The following is a 15,283-nucleotide window of genomic DNA, read 5'->3' as shown; positions in this document are numbered from 1 at the left end:
CTAAATAAACAAATAATAATAATGCTAGTACATACATACTCAAATAGTGCTGGCTCAAACAGAGAGGATAATATTGCTGGTTAGTTCATAGTTAAGCATAATGTTTTTGTCATAACAATTTTTTTCTTTTAATTACAAATATTTAGAAACCTTCAAACCGTAAGAAAGCGATTGATTAAACAGATGTACTTTAGTGAAATTTCAACCAAACAATGAACCAGCCAGTTGATATTCTCATAATATTTATATCCATTCTAGAGCACAATATGTAATTGACCTTGAAATATTTCGGTTTACTGTTGTATCAAACAAGATCTCCATGGTAGCCTAAGAAACATTTTTTTTTAATAATTGGTTTAAAATGCTGGTCATTCAACATCATACAGTAACAATACTGGCCTCTTTAGTAAATAGAATAAAGCGACGTGCTTGCATATATATGGATGTATATTAAAATATATATAATCTACATTTCCAAAAGATTTTATTTCTGATATTTTTTAATATCCTTTTCGTGAGTGTTCTTGTTTTCTGTTGTTGTTCCTGAGTTCCCTGAAAAATGACCATCTCAAATCTACGGTTTAAAATCTATATAGAGATTCCCCATTTACCAGCCAACTGTTGAGAAGGCAGATTTCTCTGGCAGTGGGGTTTAAGAGAATGATTGCGCACAACAGAACCGGTTAGGGGGCTTTTAAAAAAGTAGTACCAGATAGTCATGATTGTATTGATTATTGATCCTCTATAATAGACAAACAAAGGTAGCTTTATATATACAAAAAACAAAAAGCAGCCGGTCACTCGGACCTTCTGGAAGACAATTAGCTGAAAGCACTGCCTCCAATTCAGATCAATTCAGACCTGGCCTGCTGGTACTTTAAATCATTCAGCACTGTGGCAGCAGGTATAAAAGAATTCAGTGACATGCCGCATTTAGAGAGAGCCATTTGGTAAACAGCAGACAGTGAAAAATATTATAGAGAAAGTTATTTGGACATCAAAATAATATAATTAGAATGGTTAGTGCTCTCAAGGCCAGAAAACACAGAATCACAAATTGAACCGTCATCTATTTATACTGCCTCAGTATACTCTTGTTTCAGCATCTAAGGCCAATGCATTGATGCAGGGGTGCAAATCCATATTAAAGACAAAGAAACACTGCTGACTGTCAAACAGTTGCCCGACAATTTTATATAGTGGTGTAACAGTCTGATAAAATTGTTTGAATACACAAAGTTTCCTCTCTCAAGTGTTATTACCTCTTGCCTTATTGCTGCAGTTCCTTTGTTCCTTCCTATTGGCCATTGCTATAAGATACTGATTAGTTTAAGTAACAGAAAAAGTCCTTTAGTTAAAATACAATTATTTTTCAGTTTCTTTTTTTATATTACTTATCTTCTTGTTATGTTCAAAATTCCATTAAATTAAACCACATCAGAGAAAAACAACAACAAGAGTTTAACAATAGCAAATTACAATTGAGAAACACGATGATCATTTCATGCTACTATAGTGGAACATTGAATATTGTGAGGTTTTTACACAATATGATTTTTTTTTTTTTTATCAGACATGATGCATTCTGCTGATCCGTATAACATGAATAAAATGCAATCAAGGGACAATTCATTTAAGAAACCTTGCATTGGACTCTTTTTGTCACAATATCTGCTTGTAAATGTAATAAGTGGTTGCTTTGCTTTCACATAGATCGCACACATCACAGGGGCTAAGCTGTGATTGCTCCTGAGATCCCTATAGACATGTGCTGGAGGTCTGCAGGCAGTTTGCTCTGCAGATGAAGCTGTGCTACACTTCATTAACAGCCTGGGCAGTGTCACATTGAACCCACCAATTCTACCCGTCTTTTTCTTTAGTTCTGCTTTTTGGTAGAAGGACGTCTTCTAAGTATCCAATTTCCTTGCATTATTGCCAACTTTAATTTTACAGGAATCACGTGCTCCTGTGACCTGAAGATTGTGCAATCGTTCAGCTTCGAAGGCAATTAATACTCAGTTTCTATCAAGCATCTATCCATTGCCACTCTTCTGAATCAATTGAAATCACAAATCCACTATATTTTGTAGCTGTGATGTGACACATTGGGGGCAGTTCTACTGTACATTTACCCTGTTTGACACCACAGGGAGAAAAAATACTTCTGTCATCCTAACTATGTTCTTGGTATATTTTATTGTAGTGCTCTGTTAGTTACAAGGATTCCATGTCATTAGAATAAGGTGTGTTAGCCTAAGAAGATTATATATACTAAATAAAAACTTTTTATCTAGTTTTTAACATGGATCGTTTCTAAATTTATTGAAGAGTAAATTTGCAGCTGATCGATTTTTAACTGATCAAAGAATATTACACTTGCACATCTGTTATTGGATTTTGCCCGTTGTGTCCTTAAGCTGAGGGAACATGAAGCCACTTTTTCAGGAACAGTGGCTTGAAACCTGGTTCCAGGAGATCGGAAGACCTAGTTTGAGGCAGCTTTGCTGTATCAAACTTCAGGTCTTCCCTGGTGTGCCATGCAGTGGTCTGAAACTTAGTCTCCTGAAACCAAGTTCCAAACCACAGTGGCTTTGTGTTCCCTCAGCTTCAAACATTATAGTATCAGAAATGAAGTGAAATCAGTTTTAAAATTAAAGGTTCAATAAAGATTTGGCAACCTTAGATTATCATGTTCTAGCTAACTCAAAGATAAACAGTGAGTTATTACATTTGCAAACTCTTCCTTTGGATGACTCAATCTCTTATTAACTACGTGCTTCTAGTGGCGTCAGACTGAGCCCTTCCTCCACACCAATAACTCCTCATTCACATGTCCACTGCATCACTAATTAAACCTGCTGTGACTTTTCCCATTTGGACATGAAACACGTAATATAAACCGTCAAGATTGCCGAAGCAACTACTAGCTCTTATCAAAGCTGTGCACCTTGACAGGATAATTAGTGACAAAGTTCCCTTGTGACAGCACAGTTATGCATGTCTCGCTCAATCCCTTGCTCGGGATTAAGACAGACGTTGGTTTACTTCACAGGCAAATTAGGCATGGTGGCACATTTCTTCAACAGAGTGACCTTTATTGCTTCAGCAAGAGCAAACTGACCAATCATTAATGCATTAAGACATTGTTGGTGCAAAATGTCAGTGTCATGCTGTGGTATCTTTACTTGGAGATGATAAAAGAAGAAAACTGCCTGCATTCTTAATCACACTGCTAAATGCCCAATAAAGAGAGAAAACGAATCATAACACCCATTTCGCTTTTATCTTTCTATTACGGCAAATTCTATCAGTTCATTTAATGGGACATTATCAAGGATCATCATGCCATTTGTATAGATGAAGTAGGCATCTTCTAATCTACCAGCAGGTCATTATCAACCATTGAAATGGTCTGATTACAATCTTCTAAGCCCTGCCATACTTTGCAGTATTTGTAGTGAAGTGGTTTGTTCGTGATGCTGGGGTTTCTTTGGTGTTACTTCAGTGGTGTTACTAAAGGAAGCAGTAGAGGGTCAAATGGTGTGAAAAGGAGTATCATTTTGCAGCAGATGAAACACCAAGCATGATAGTTCAGTTCCCTGAGCTGTCTCGTACATCAAGAGCAGAGTTTTAAAATCAATTCTCAATTCTAACAGGAAGCCAAGTGGATGTCAGTAAGTTGGTATTTAATAAACTTCAAATCTATTGAAGCTTTTCCATCTAAGAAGTTTAAGCACACACACCTCTGTAAAAACAGTAACTGTTTGCTGTTTCCTAAAGCCATCAAAAGGGATGATTCACATACAGTGATATTTTATTTTTGTTTGGCAGGAGAGGGGTGGGTAGGTGGCATCTTAGATATTTTTCATTTAACATATACACAGTTGTTATAAAAAAATACCATTAACAAAAGCAAATACACATTTTAGTGTCCAATCTTGAATACAGTAAATAATGATAATAATTTATATTCTGTAACATTGTCTGGCTTTTTTGTGTAAACAAAAGCTTTGACCCTTTACTGCTAGATTTATTTTGGACTACCCATGACTCATGTTGGAGGGGCATTGGTATAGCAGGGGGGCAAATTTGGTGCTATGGCGGGGGGGGCAGGGGTGCTTGATTAGAACGGGGTTTGATTTCAAAATAATTTGCACCCCTGGTTTACCTTTATCAAAATGGGGTTGGATAATTCAATGTAATATACTGTAGATATAACAGATGACGAGAATCAATCATCTTCGTTTACTGTTCATGCTGTAAAGGGTAAAATAAATGTCCTACTTCCTATTAGCGTGTGCTACCGTATCAAAGGTGCCTATTGGATTGTGATAATCATCATCATTTAGTTCTTTATTCAGGATGAAAATATTTTACAAGTTAACAGCTTCAGATCAAATAGAAGATCAATTCACTTCACAAGTTTGTCTGATTGCAGCGACACCGTTGGACAAAAAAAAGAGTTAGATAGCACAGGAAGTGAATGAGTAATCGTAACCAGCAGTCATTTCTAATTGTATAGTGTTGTATTTGAAATACCTGCAAAGAACCAAAAGATATAGTAAAAAGAAAAAAAGGATAAAGTAGTGAGACTCAATATACAGTTTCAATGAAAACTTCGGAAGATGTCTCTCAATTGAGCTTGTATTCCACTCTACTCATGTCCAACCTTGAAGCAACCTTCAAGGTGCGTTTATGGAGTTCCAGTTCTAAATAATCCATCTAATAGCTTTGCTGAAAACGATTAAAGTGATTTGTGTGTGTGCTATCATATAATTAGCTCATCCTTATTTTATTTATTCGTTTACCCTTTTCATTCGAGTGAGGGGCCAGGCTGACGGTTTTCTGATACTTATCTTAATGTCATCATTTCACCACATTTACAGGGGAAATGCTGGAACACACGGGTTGCTTTATCTTGCATGATGACAGCTTCCTTGATGCCTCTGCTGTTTGAGAAAGCCTTGCAGGAACTTCATGGATCAAAGATAAAAAGTTATTCAAATGCCAGGCACATATAGTGACATTTTACTGTATAGCATGGGGTGGCTATCAACCCAAACATAAACATAATTGCCTAATGAAATGCATTCAACATTTTTAGAACTCCATAGAACATGGAGACACACTTATTTAAAATTAATATTGTTTTATTACTTTTACTATTGACAGCTGCTTACATACAGTAGATATATGTTTGATTGGTATAATGCAAATATAATTATTTTTAATATGTTCCTGTGCTTTTTAACAAGGCCAAAAAGCATCTTCTATATGGGTCCCCGAGGGGCTCACCTGGTACAAGCGCAGCTGCGTGGTGCGCAGGGTGAGTCGCACAGCGCAGGTTCACGTCCTGGCTGTGCGACATAGGCCAGTCTTCACTGGGGACTCCGAAGGGAGCATCGCATTGACCCCAGGCGCTCCAGTGGGTTAGGGAGGTAAAACCAACCAGGAATATTTCTCCTCATCGCTCTGCAGCGAACCCTTCTGGCCAGGCACCCAGTGAGCTCAGAGCGGACACCTGCAGGACTGGCCTTTGTCCTCCAGAGGTCGGTAGCTCACTGACATCCACTCTTGAGGTCCTGGGTGAAAAAGGAAGCTGGCTTGGTTGTGGGATCGGAGGACGCCCACTGAATCACTGGTCTCCATCGCCATGCGAGGAATTGCTGCAGTGAAGAGAAAAACGACTGGGCATTCCAAATTGGGAGAATATCAGGGGAAAAATTACAATTGGACACTAAATGAAATGCATCTAATATAGATTGTATTTTTATTTACTGTGTATCTGACATTTTAGATTTATTCTACGCTTCTCAGTTCAATGCAACATTAATTTCAATTACATAATGGCGAGCTCATGAGAGGAAAAACATGATACAAACGCTAGCCAGCAAAAGAAGAGTTTCAGCTGTTTCACTGAGCAGATTGTTCTGCTCCGAGCCAGCCAGTATATTTGGTATAATTACTCCAATTTAAGCACATAAAGCTCCCCAAATTGTCTTATATGGTATAAACAAGTCTGATATAAATTGCTGAGGGACCAAAGTATTATTTCCTATTGCCTTAATAGATTCAGCCAGTAGAAAATTGGATTTCTCATGTATTTTGGGAATGTGCCCTGCCCTTACTTGTTAAGTGTTTGACAAATATGCCATACTTAGTTAAACATTTGTTACACATCATATAGTTTTTTGTCATTGTGCATTCATTGCTTCCTTCCTTCAGGCACTGTTCTGTTAGACAATGAAGTCTATATTTGGTTAGTTGCTGTATGTATGTATATATATATATACAGCTCTGGACAAAGGTTTTCCATCACCCTATAGAATTAACTCATTTTGCTTCATAAAGTCGAGTGAAACCTGCTGAATAATGTTATGTTAACATATTGAATTACATACCGCTTTGCAGTTTTCCATATACTTAACGAAAAACTGACAAAAATTGAAAAAATGTGACATTTCTAAATCTAACATGAAATACTGTAGTACTAATATGATTTCTGGTAGACTTTTTTATTTTTATGTCTCAATCCTAAAATTCCAGGTGATGCAAAACGTTTGACCAGAGCTGTAGATATGACTCAGATGACTGTAGTCTGTGCTCTAATGACTCTAGTCTTTGTTGTAATGACTCCAGTCTGTGCTGTAATGACTCCATCCTGTGCTGTAGGGACTCTAGTCTGTGCTGTAATGACTGTAGTCTGTGTTGTAATGACTGTAGTCTGTGTTGTAATGTCTCTAGTCTGTGCTGTAGGGACTCTAGTCTGTGCTGTAATGACTGTAGTCTGTGTTGTAATGTCTCTAGTCTGTGCTGTAGGGACTCTAGTCTGTGCTATAATGACTCTAGTCTGTGCTGTAATGACTCTAGTCTGTGCTGTAATGACTCTAGTCTGTGCTGTAGGGACTCTAGTCTGTGCTGTAATGACTGTAGTCTGTGTTGTAATGACTGTAGTCTGTGTTGTAATGTCTCTAGTCTGTGCTGTAGGGACTCTAGTCTGTGCTATAATGACTCTAGTCTGTGCTGTAATGTCTCTAGTCTGTGCTGTAGGGACTCTAGTATGTGCTATAATGACTGTAGTCTGTGTTGTAATGACTCTAGTCTGTGCTGTAATGACTCTAGTCTGTGCTGTAGGGACTCTAGTCTGTGCTGTAGGGACTCTAGTCTGTGCTGTAATGATTATAGTCTGTGTTGTACTGTATATATTCTTCTTTTTAAGTTATGTTACAATTAGGATTATGTTTCTAGTTAATCTAAAAATAAAAAAAACAGAACATTTTCTTCACTCTTAGTCCTAATAAATGCCACAGAGATACTATTTCTGCTTCCTGATCTTTAAAGGCTATAACCTATTTGACACACTTTGTTGCCTGAGCATAAGTGATGCATAATTTCCATTTTTAAAAATGAATCATTTCATCCATTATATTATTCGGCCTGGGGACATTACGGCAATTGAAGTTCTAATATTAACTTTGATTTGGGTTTTATTAACTCATGGTGATCGTTACAATGCACTGGTGATGAGCTATAATTAGCAGATATCTCTGTTGGAATCTAGGAGTGTGTCTGGAATCTTTATACAGTGATTAGCTTAGCAGATGGAAATAGGAGCATTTTACACTCTTCAACGTATGGGGGAGTTATGATGAGTAGAGGCTACTCAACAAGCTCAGTAAAAATGCCCCACAGTATTTTTGCATGGTATTTTTGCAGCTTTACCATGGTTTTTCTATGGATTTACCATAGTTTAACCCTGATTTGCCATGTTTATTAATATGCTTTACCACACCTCGTTAATTTTTTTTTTTTACAATGCTTACATACAGCTATGGCCAAAAGTTGGCCATCACCTATAATTTTATGATTGAGACATTATTAAAAAAAACTATATGAATATAATTTAGATCCTTTATTTAACATCACATAATCAAAGAAACTACACAATGATATTGCAAAAGTCTGCCGGAAGCCAGAACAGTAGTACAGTATTTCATATTAGATTTCGAAATGTCACATGTTTCATTTTTTGTTTTTCATTAAGTATATGGAAACCTACGAAGCAGTATGTAATTCAGTATGTTAACTGAACATTATTCAGCAGGTTTCAATTGTTTATGAAGCAAAATGAGTTAATTCTACAGTTAGATGCAAAACCTTTGACCATAGCTGTAGGGTGAATTAGTTCTGGTTGTCTAAATTTTGTTATCAAACACAATACAGTGAAATCAATTGTGAAAGGAAATGTGCTTTCATTCACTCTTTACATTGGATAAATGGCTGGTTGTGCAAATGGCATGTAACTGACAGCTTGCCAGTGAAACTTTGCATGCATTGATTCACTCAAGCAGACCAGCGGCAGGCCAGCACCAGTGCTAGTTCTTGTCCACCACCCCTCCCCACTTTTGTTATTGATGTCTGTTTTGATTTGGTCAGATCTGCAGCTAACTGCCTCTGCAATGCTCCGCTAAACACTTCAGCGCTCTGCAACCAGGAATGAAATTTCAGCCCTGAGTCACGGTCGCTGCCAAATTCACTGATCCTATCAAATGGCAAATTGCTTTGGATGTAGAACAAAATGCAATAGCACTAACTAGGTGGCTAGCAGTAAATAAGTGCTCAGTGCAGAACACAAAGAGCAATTAAGATATGTTTTAATGTTAATCAATTCAGAAAGCTGTAATTATATCAATCCGGAGTTTGAACTTCCAGCAGTGGACAAGTCACATTTATAGAATCTACAGGTAAGCCCCCAGAGTTAAAAGTAATTAGAAATATGGCTGCAGTCGTTCTTATCCTTTCACACAGCTGATTAAGAAGGTGTAGAAGAAGTAACACACCAGCCTTTTTAAGGATTATGAAGATAAAGCATTGAGATATGAGAGAAGCTTTAAAACAGCTTGCAGCCTATCATTGTGGTCTGATCCTGAAAGCTCTCAGATGCTGAGAAAGGTAGAACCGCATAACTATGTGGATGGAAAAAAATATATATATTTAGAGTGCCCAATTATTTTATCCCCAATTTAGTATGTCCAATTATGTTTTCCCCCTCACCGCGGCAATTCCCCACGTAGCTCCAGAGAACCCACGACTGAGCCAGCTTCCTCATCTACACCCAGGAACTCGAGAGCGGATGTCAGCGAGCTACAGGCCTCTGGAAGATAAGGTCCATGGGAGTGCCAAGGCCAATGCGATTGTCACTCAGGAATTCCCAGCAAGGCCCGACGACTTTGCACAGCCAGGACACTCCCCTGCCTCCCCTGCACTCCCCTGACTGTATGACTCACCCTACACAGCACGCAGCCATGCTTTTACCAGGCGAGCCACGTGGGAACCCCCATGGATGGGGAATCTTTATCCTCCCCACACCCCTGTATGCAAGATGTTGCATCTCAATGGATCCACCAAGCATAGTTAGGCTGTAGTACATTGATTCTATTTTCTAAACTGTTCGTGGTGGGCTGAAGGTAATTTTGACATAATGCCTGAAATGAAGAAAAGTATTGCCCTTCCAAAGGTATCTGTCTTTGAGGGCTTGTTAACAGGTCACTATATCCTTCATTTTGACTTGAATTCTTTAGAGTGTGACTTTTCAACCATTTCTTCTGTTCATGCTCAGGAACAGAATGTGCTACAATGAATTAGCAATAATAAGCATTCAAAATGTAATCTCCCAAACTGCTGTAGGAATCAGTTTTATGGACAAGTAAGGTCAATGTGCTCTAAGGTTTTCTCATTAGATAAAGCAATATTCCTTACAAGAATATCTAACAGAAAGACGTACAGTGCAGAAGATCTTTTAGATGAACAATATGTGTTAGCTGATTGTGTTCCGTTCTAGAGTGGAGGTGCACCTCTCTATTATTTATTGGACAGTAAGTTACTTAGTGTCTGCTTTGTGTAAATTGAAGATCCCATGGAATTGTCACCCAATATTAACCTGGGTTATGCTTCTGCTTCATGCACACCCTTATTGTGAATTCAGGAGCCATCGTGCATTCAAATCACTTCATCAGCATTTTAAGCACTACCCATTTGTCTGCTATACAAACCGGATTTTTTTTTTTTTTACTATTTATAACAGGTTTTAATCTCCTTTTATTTTTCAGCTTGGTTTTTCTTTTAGAAAAAGACACCAGAATATTGTAAGGTTAAAGTGCAATGCAGAAAATGTTCACAAGCCATTTAAAAAAAACTAGACTTTATTTTTGTCCTTGCATAGCATTGACTTGTAATTGTCTGGTAACCTTTCCAGGTGGAACGGGGTAAAGGAGCTGACCGATTAGCAATTAATTCAGGCTTTCAGGTTTGTAGATGTCACCTTCGCATCAATGATAAAAAAAAGAAGGTAATTATGAATTCATAAACAAGCGCACTGTGCTGTTCTCCTATCTCCACTTCTAAAACTATAGGTATGTAGAGAATTGACCTTTTCTTGAATGGAATTTTAATTTCAAATGAAAACTGAGGCAAAAAATGAGAAACAAACTATTTAATATGGCATCTTTAGGCTCTATCTCAATCAGTTTAAAGTAAATGCTGAAAAGGACCAGTAATTCAAAGCGTTCAGAGGCATTTTTAATGCTTAAACAATTGAAGAATATCTGGAAATACTGTTCAAATGTATCCAGTGCTACACTGTCCTTTTGATTTTACATTCACTTTACATTTCCCACAGGTGTATAGCAAGGCCTGGCAGTATGTATTCATGGTGTGAAGTTGTTTCAGCTGTTAAGCTTGTTTCCTGGTCTTCACAAGAAGATGATTATTGAAAGGAGTCCTGCCTCAGCGATAGTTACAGGACGTTTTGACTCGAGATACATGCTATGAAAAAATAGACTTGACTTTGTAAATTCTTTGTGTGTACACTTTGGCTGTTTTGAGTGTGATTTTCTCCTTAGCAGCGTTAAGTAAAAACTCTACCAGAGTAAACAAGTGTTTTAAAAGAAGAATTTATTCAGGGTTGTTCTTTACATACCTAGGGTATTTTTTTCATGCATTTGACTATTTCTCTCTAAATGAATTTAATTATCAAGCACGTTGCTTACCAACATGATATGAAACTACTGAAAATACTGAAAGCCATCATCCACAGTCATCTGATATTTCAGAATAAAATGCATGCTTCATTTATTACAGTGTTCAAATTCTCCACACTGTAATGCCCTTCAGTAAAATGGGGCATTTTCTTCCTAAGATATCAGGTACTCATCACTGTTTAATGTCCACACAATTGTTACCAGGATAAATGTGGCTCTTATCAATTGTTACCAGGATAAATGTGGCTCTTATCAATGCTAATGCTGTTCCACAATGAAACAATGCAGAAGATAAGCTCCATTACAGGGATTTGAAAAATACATACAAAAGTATATTTGTGTATTTGCATATTTTAAACATGGAGAATGGGGGTTTGTATCCTTCACCATTATCAGTTTGGTTTGGGCAAACGAGGCCCAGTAACAACATAACCTCTTTTGTTAAATGTATTTACGAAAGATAATTAGTTATAGACACAGATTATATACTGTATTAATCTTTAACGTGCTAATGAAGTTAAAAAAAAAATGTCATGACTTTACAAAAAAGGTAAAACCACAGACTATGCAAATAAATACAGGATGTTCACAACTTCCCTCTGCACACTTTACATGCCTCACCAGGGTCAAAGTGGTTCCACATAGACTGCAACACAGGCAGCAGTACATGAGAATGAGTGGGTTGGACTTTCAACTACCTGAGAAGGGGATTGTGTCAGTGCAACTCACGCCTTCAGGTATGTTATTGTGCTTGTAATGGATATGGAACTCCTCAATGAAAAAGGTAGCATATATGTGATACAAACTAGAACTGATTCTATTAATAGTTATTTTTGAACAGACAAATGTATACCACTTTCCTGCATGTTTAAATGTTACAATTAAAGACATTGAAAAATACGTGTAATCAGAACATTAGTGGATACATTTGTGAAGTTTCTTTTTAGTATCTCTGAATTCAGCTCTATTGAGTGTTCAGTAGTTTTGGATGTTTATTTAGTTTTTTATCATCTGCTCTACTCTTTAGCACTACCCCCTTTAGAGCAGTGTCTTAGAGACTAAATAAAAAGACCCAAGACTCAACCTTGAGCTGCAAACCCAGAATCTCAGCAGCAATGAGAGCAATCTAATGTGTTCATTAAATTCAGAACCCATTATGCTAATGCCAGCAATGCGGCAGCATTGTTCAGCAGTGGTATGATAGTACAACTATTGTTAAACTAAAATAGTTTAAATTACAGCTGGCATTTGCAATCATGGGTGAAATGTGTTCTTTCTGAATTAAACCCATTTTCCTTTTTCCTGTAAAGTCCGGACAACTCAGTTGCAATTCGGATGCGCATATTATAAAACACTGCCATCTAGTGTACATGTCAGGTCATAGCTAGCGCGTGTCTGTAAAAGGATATGATAATGTAAGTTAATATGTTGTGTATAGGGTCTTTACATAAAAGATGTCATCAATCCTTATGGACGGGGTACATTTCTATTCAAAGAAAAAAAAAAAACTCTCATCAGACCACTCCTTTCCAGTTACGCAAGCCAGTTCCGTCGAGTTTTGCTTTGCGTACTCTCTGTGGGTGCTTTTCTTTGTTTTTTACTCGTATTGCTGTTAAAAAAAACTGTCTTATCTTGAAAGTAATATAAACATGGCTCTCTCTATTCTAGCTAGTCTGTACTCCAATTGGACCTAACGCAAAGCCAATGTGTGTGTTTATTGTGCAATGAATGTGTGTCAGTAGTTAAGGAACATAATGCGATTAAGGTGGCTCAAGGAAATAAGTTATACTATTAATGTCAGACACAAGCAAGGGAGCTGTTTCTCAGTGGATCTTGGTTCAAGTAACACAAAGAGACAGTCGCGACTCAACCGCTGTGAGTATACGATGAACAAGAAGCTTGTATTTTATTCTTTATACAGTACTGTACTTCCTTTCGTTCATTTGCTCTAAAATAAAAATAAAAAATAAAGAAACTAGTTTTTCGTATTGTATTCTCGCACTGACATTAGGAATTCCAATGCTCATTTTTTTCATTATACATTATTTTAAAAATATATACAGTATATTGACTGCAAAATCTTTGTATGGTCATTATATCATACGTGACCAATATCATACGTGTCATTATTTAGGAAATTAACCAAAATTTAGAAACATGATTCCATCGATTTCCCACATGGGACTGCTATCCCTTTCCGTGGGACGAATCTGTTTGTTTTCATTTTTGTGTCAGAGATGGAACAGAAACAGTTTATTTATTTTAACTGGCACACTCACATGTTGTGTGATGAAAGTTTTTTTTTGTGTGCACATCTTTACCTTGTCGCTCAGTTCTCGCGCTCAGACTGTATTATAATATTTAATACTATATACAGTCAGCGCTCACATATCTGACCCTATCAAAGTTTGACGTCAGTGACGGTTAAACCCGTGTGACGCATATCTACTTATTTCATTTTAGTCCGTTCCAACCCTTGTATCTTTTTTGTGTTCCCTGAAAAACGGACTATATAAAAAAATACATATCTGAAAGGACTGTGTTTTAAAATAAGTAGGTTTCCATTTTGATGTATTATATTGGTTTTGTTGGTACAGTACTCTATTTTTAACAGAAGTAGTATTTTAATTAAGAACGATATGATTCCGAAAATATGACTTGCCAGAATTAAAGAGACGACACGTTAACTGTAATACAGTACATACATTTAAATCCAGTACGTATTGTAGTGGTATGTAACATTTCCCATTAACGACCTAACAGAAAAATGAAATCTAAATGTTATCCATGCACAGAAATGCGTAAAACGTAAAAGGGAATGCAATTTAGCAAAACTAAAAGATTTAAAAAAAAAAATTAAAACAGTATCCAAAGTCAGTATTCAAAACTGCAGAATATATAGTGCTCAATAAAGCCCTAATGACACAGTTCACTTGCAAATGAAATTGCACAAAAGCAACAAAAGATTACAGATTAAAAAAAAAAAAAAAACATCACAGTATCACAAACTGTTTAATGATTAACTGTTTCATTACCCTAGCTTGTCTCGTTCGCTTTTTGGCTGCATTTTCGTCAGGTGAAACTGGAGGAAGCGCTGTGTAACTGCACAATAAAGACAGACTGATTTGGCATTAGAGAGAATTATACATATATATATATATATATATATATATATATATATATATATATATATATATATATAAAACAGGCTGTGACGGATATTCAGATAAATTATATAACAACAGATGGGCTTTTTATCAGAAAATTGGTGACGGAGTCAGAAATCGCGTGTGACGGGTAAGTGCAATCATTTGTTATATATATATCATATATATATATATATATATATATATATATATATATATATATATATATATATATATATATATATATATATATATATAGATAGATAGATAGATAGATAGATAGATAGATAGATAGAATGCGGATTGATTTTATTCTTAATACGAGGGTGGTAAAACGCGACTGACGTGTATCTGGTAAGGGATAGCGGAGTGCTGACTGTATTATAATATAACAGTTAACACTATTGCTATGTCGCATACATTTTAAAATGTTCGTAATGATGCTCTGTTAAATGTTCACATTGTTCTATTATTAAAGTACTATTCATATGGTAACATTTGTAAGTCTTGTTCAAGATCCTAACATTACGTTATATCATATTTGTTACACTGCTTAAAAATGTGCAGAATAAAATACTTCTGGCCAGCCTACTTTTTCCAATCTGGCCCCCTTAAAAACTAGCTGAAGAGCCCTGGTTTTGGGGATGTTGATCCCAACCAGTATAAAGAGGGTAACGTAGTGTAGTAGGTTCCTGGAGCGGGACGTCTCTTTTAATGAAGCTAGCGCTCGCCTTGTGTGACAGACTTTAGTTTTTAGCTTTGTTCTGTTTTCTTTGTTAAATGTGACACTAAGGCTTGGGGCCCTAGTGGCAGCACCTTTGTTGTGATTAAATCTGTGCACCTGTGCAGCGTGTCAACACCCAATGCTCTGTGACTGCCTTATGAATGATTATAATTATTGAGTGTTGACCCACACACATAACAAAACAACATATTGGCATCTTTAAACATGGGGCACCTAGAGTTACTTACAGTGAATGGGACTGTTTTGCAGAAGAAGATGAAAAAAATAATAACTCCACCCTCTCCAGACAGCAGGACAGTATCTTCTCTCCTAGCTAAGTGTACAGAATCCAGCAGGGGTGCACTTAAGGGTCA

Source organism: Acipenser ruthenus, chromosome 21 (genome assembly GCF_902713425.1).
Source record: "Acipenser ruthenus chromosome 21, fAciRut3.2 maternal haplotype, whole genome shotgun sequence".
Lineage (NCBI taxonomy): Eukaryota > Metazoa > Chordata > Actinopteri > Acipenseriformes > Acipenseridae > Acipenser > Acipenser ruthenus.
Note: the sequence above shows the minus strand (reverse complement) of the source record.